Source organism: Elgaria multicarinata, chromosome 5 (assembly GCF_023053635.1).
Source record: "Elgaria multicarinata webbii isolate HBS135686 ecotype San Diego chromosome 5, rElgMul1.1.pri, whole genome shotgun sequence".
Taxonomy (NCBI): domain Eukaryota; kingdom Metazoa; phylum Chordata; class Lepidosauria; order Squamata; family Anguidae; genus Elgaria; species Elgaria multicarinata.
The window spans coordinates 58948142-58952153 of NC_086175.1; the positions used below are offsets into that span (position 1 = coordinate 58948142).

Here is a 4012-nt window from a genome sequence, read left to right on the forward strand (position 1 = left end):
TTTGTGAACATGTAGACCTTTAGCCTGGGAGTAGAAAGACAAGCAAAACACTAGGATTAGTCAGAGGTTTAATTTGACATGCATTTTGGAGCCCTTTGCTAGATACGATATCACCATAACTCACAGTGACCAGAATAGAATGCAGACACAAGCCCCCTTGTCATAGCTGTCCAAGTAATGGGAGAGAGGGAGCGAGCAGGGCGGTGGGAGTAAAGCAAGCATCTTACAAGGACTGCAAGCCAAAGTATCTGACATTGAGTGACCGGGATGGAAATCATGCAGGCCACGCATTTCTTCGGAGGAGTGACAGAAATAGAACTGAAGTTGTGTCATACAAAGCGGGATCTGTTTGTTGTGGGATCTTGGCATAACTGACTTCCAACCTAGTAACAGGCCAGCTGGAGCTTCTTTGGCCAGTCCATCACAGTGGGAAGTTGGAATGGAAAAACAAATGTAGCGCAATTAAATGCAAGTAGGCAGTCATTATGGGTTATTATCACCAGGCTCTTGGGGCATCCAATTCCCCTGAAGGGCTAAAAGGTGCCACAAACATATTCATACCATAGTGGCTGACTTGCTTCTCAGCACCTTCTGCTGCACCTTTTTGACTGATACTCCTTTTCACAGCTCTCAAAAATACAGATGCATGAATAAGAAGGCTAACAGGAGACCTCATTCTTTGCAGGCATGAAAAGACCCTCGGAGAGAGAACCCTCCTCTGCCTTATGGGTAAGTTTCAGCTTCTGCTAGTACTGTTAAAGGTGAGTTATAGTTGATTGCATCATATATTTCAAGCAGGTAGTTTACAAAGTAACACAGTTGATCCTGCAAGGTGTTCACGTTTCCTGGGAGGATCTGTTCTACGTCTATGTATTTCAAATGTTTTTAAACAGGTGAAATATTTGTCATACACAGATGTGTACACCCCTTTCCTGATGTGCTCCTTCCTGGTGGCAAAGAAATCAAGACAAATGGCTGCAGTGTCTTGTCTATCAGAGCAGAAACAAACGTTTGGAGAGGTCATATGATTCAGCTGTTCTCGGACTGTATCATTTTTGATTGAGGAATTGCATGTTTAATGTTTCCCCCATATAAAAACTGCCTATGTATATAACATTTGTATGTTCGAGGAAAGAATTCTAGTGGCATACTGATTTTGTCTGTAGTAAGAGTTTATTTTGTGTGTGTGTTTTTAATATGGAAAAGCCACAAAATTCAAACATATAGTTTGACTCGGACGTGGTACTGGCCAGGAAGAACTTCATCATGCAGTATGTTTCTGTTCTTCCTCTATTTCTCTGGACTCATCCATTGCTTACTCATCCCTGCATCATCCATTGGTAATCTGTATGCATGAATCTCATAGTGGGCTAGCATAAGGCAGCTTTGGATGGTTGGTTGGTACTGCTTTGTCTTTGTAACTGAGTGTCCCTTCAGATATTTTCTGTTCTTCTATATATGTCACTGGACATCTCCCCAGAAATAGTTGCTTTGCTCAACAACGTTTTAACTTCTGATCATCCATGACCTGCTTTGGATGCCATTATTAGCACACTGAATACAGCCTATAAGCACTGCAGATGAACAATCTCATGCTCTTTTTCCACTTTGGCCACCTTCAAATACCCAATCTGTTGGATGGCTCTTGCTCAAAATGACACCTGCTGTCTGGAGCTGCATGTGGCCGCATGATATAGGCCAGGTGGCTTGTATTGGGTATATACACAGCACTGCTATTCCACATTGGGTTAGTCCACACCAGTGATATTTAGGGAGTCTCCCAAAAGGCTGGACTGCTGGCCCCAGCTTCATCAAGGCCATATAAATGTGTTGTCCTTCATAGAATTTATTTATTTATTTATTTATTTATTTATTTATTACATTTATATACCGCCCCATAGCCGAAGCTCTCTGGGCAGTTTACAAAAGTTTAAAACAGTGAACATTAAAAAGTATACAAAATTTAAAACCATCAAAAACATGAAAACAACAGTATAAAAGCAACGGTATCCATTTAAAAACAACAGGTCTGGGGTCCATTAAAAAAAAAAAACTTAGCGTTGTTAAATGCTGTTAAATGCCTGTGAGAAGAGAAAAGTCTTGACCTGGCACTGAAAAGATAACTATGTTGGCACCAGGTGAGACGCATTGGGGAGCCACCACTGAAAAGGCCCTCTCCCTTAAAAATATAGAACGTTTCACGAATTTGCGCGTCATCCTTGCACAGGGGCCATGTTAATCATCTCTGTATTGTTCCAATCTTAGTATATGTGCTGACGAAGCTAGCATAGAAGTGCTTGGGGGAACATCAGAATGTTCAAATATGTTTTTGGAACCTATTTCTCTATTCAGCTGCCAAGATGCCTTGGTGCTTACTCTCTTCCCCCATTCCTAGTCACAACAGAAACATACATGTATTGAAACCAGTGCAATTCATGTCAATCTGGTGTGGATTAGAGTTTAAATGACTGACCTCTTCAGAGCAGTTCATTCATAAAGCGCTCCTGAAGCCTATCAGATGCTCATTACATCTGATGTCTGCGACGGAAGGGTTTATTTCAGGTGAGTCCTAACCACAATTCCTCCTGGCTGACCCCATAAAATCCACAGCTACTAGAAGCAATTGCATGGCAGCATGCCACAGGAGTCCTGTATAAACGGCTCTTGGGATGCATCAGTACTGCATAAAAGAAAAGACCTGTGAGCAGTTTATGATCTGCTATCCGGGGGGAAATACTGAAGCATTTGCGTTTCCTCTGAGAAAATTGTGCACTGAAGACATCATACAAAGAGAAACAGTGCATTGAATTTTAAGTCAACAAGAGCTGTCTGCCTCATTTTAAGCAAATCTCTAGCACAGCCTTCCCTGACTGGGTAGTCTCCAGATGTGTTGACTACAGCACCCATCATTCCCAGCCAGCATGGCCATCTGGAGAGCACCAGGTTGGGGAAGGCTTGTCTAGCAACTGTCCTTTTTGCATTGGCTCCTCACTCTCACTCCCACTCTTTTTCCAGTTTTTTCCCCAGCTTCACCATCATCACCATCCTGATGACCGATCTAACTGAAGGTTTTCCTTGCCACTTGACTAAAATAAATGTTCCTCATTTTTAAAATGTATATGCACATACTTATGAAGGGGTCATCTCCCATAATGATGGTTCTCAAGACATTGAGTTGGATCCAGACTGACTCATTCTTGGAGTAGACCCATTGAAGTAAATGGGACTTAAGTAAGTCATGACTCAGAAAGACTCATTGATTTCAATGGATCTACTCCAAGTATGACTATGTCTAGATTCAATCCATTGTGTACAACAGGGTGGTCAACTTGTGTCCTTCCAGATGTTTTGGCCTACAACTCTGGTAATCACTCATCATTAGCTGTGCCGCCTAGGACTGATGAAAATGGTAGGCCAAAATATCTGGAGAGCCACAAGGTGACAGGGAGCAGCGGCTCACCATCACCCTGAGTTGGGCTGAGGTGCCCCAAAGTGCTTCAGACCGCCTTGGCCCAATCTGGTCCCAATCTGGGTTTTGGTCAAGGCAGACCGAATTGGCTTGCCTAGGCTCAGATTCAAGGTTCCAGCCCAAAGTTATAACCAGCCCTATTTCTGAAGAACTCAAATGCTTGCTCATTTTTGTGGAATTTTAGTTGGGCCTAATAAAAGTAAGTATTGCCCAACTATGGATTTTAGATTCCCCCACCCCTCATGGACCAGCACAGATATAATATTCTTTCTTTAATGTTAACAACGTTGTATTTTCTCCCTTATTTCTAGGTTAACTTTATTATTCCTAATCTACTCTCCTGCACTTATTTATTTACTACATTTTTATACCGCCCAATAGCCGAAGCTCTCTGGGTGGTTCACAAAAATTAAAACCATAATAAAACAACCAACAGGTTAAAAACACAAATACAAAATACAGTATCAAAAGCACAACCAGAATAAGCACTTCTTCTTTGTTATGGCCCAATGCTGATCCTACCTCCACCCCCAAAAATGGTTT

At 42.0% G+C, this 4012-nt stretch overlaps 1 non-coding gene across 1 annotated transcript; it reads right to left on the minus strand.

The window, feature by feature from the left end:
* Positions 1-2182: 2182 nt before the first annotated feature.
* Positions 2183-2289, minus strand: LOC134399838 (U6 spliceosomal RNA). The gene has a single exon (XR_010025534.1). It is a non-coding gene; the product is annotated as a U6 spliceosomal RNA (small nuclear RNA).
* Positions 2290-4012: the final 1723 nt, after the last annotated feature.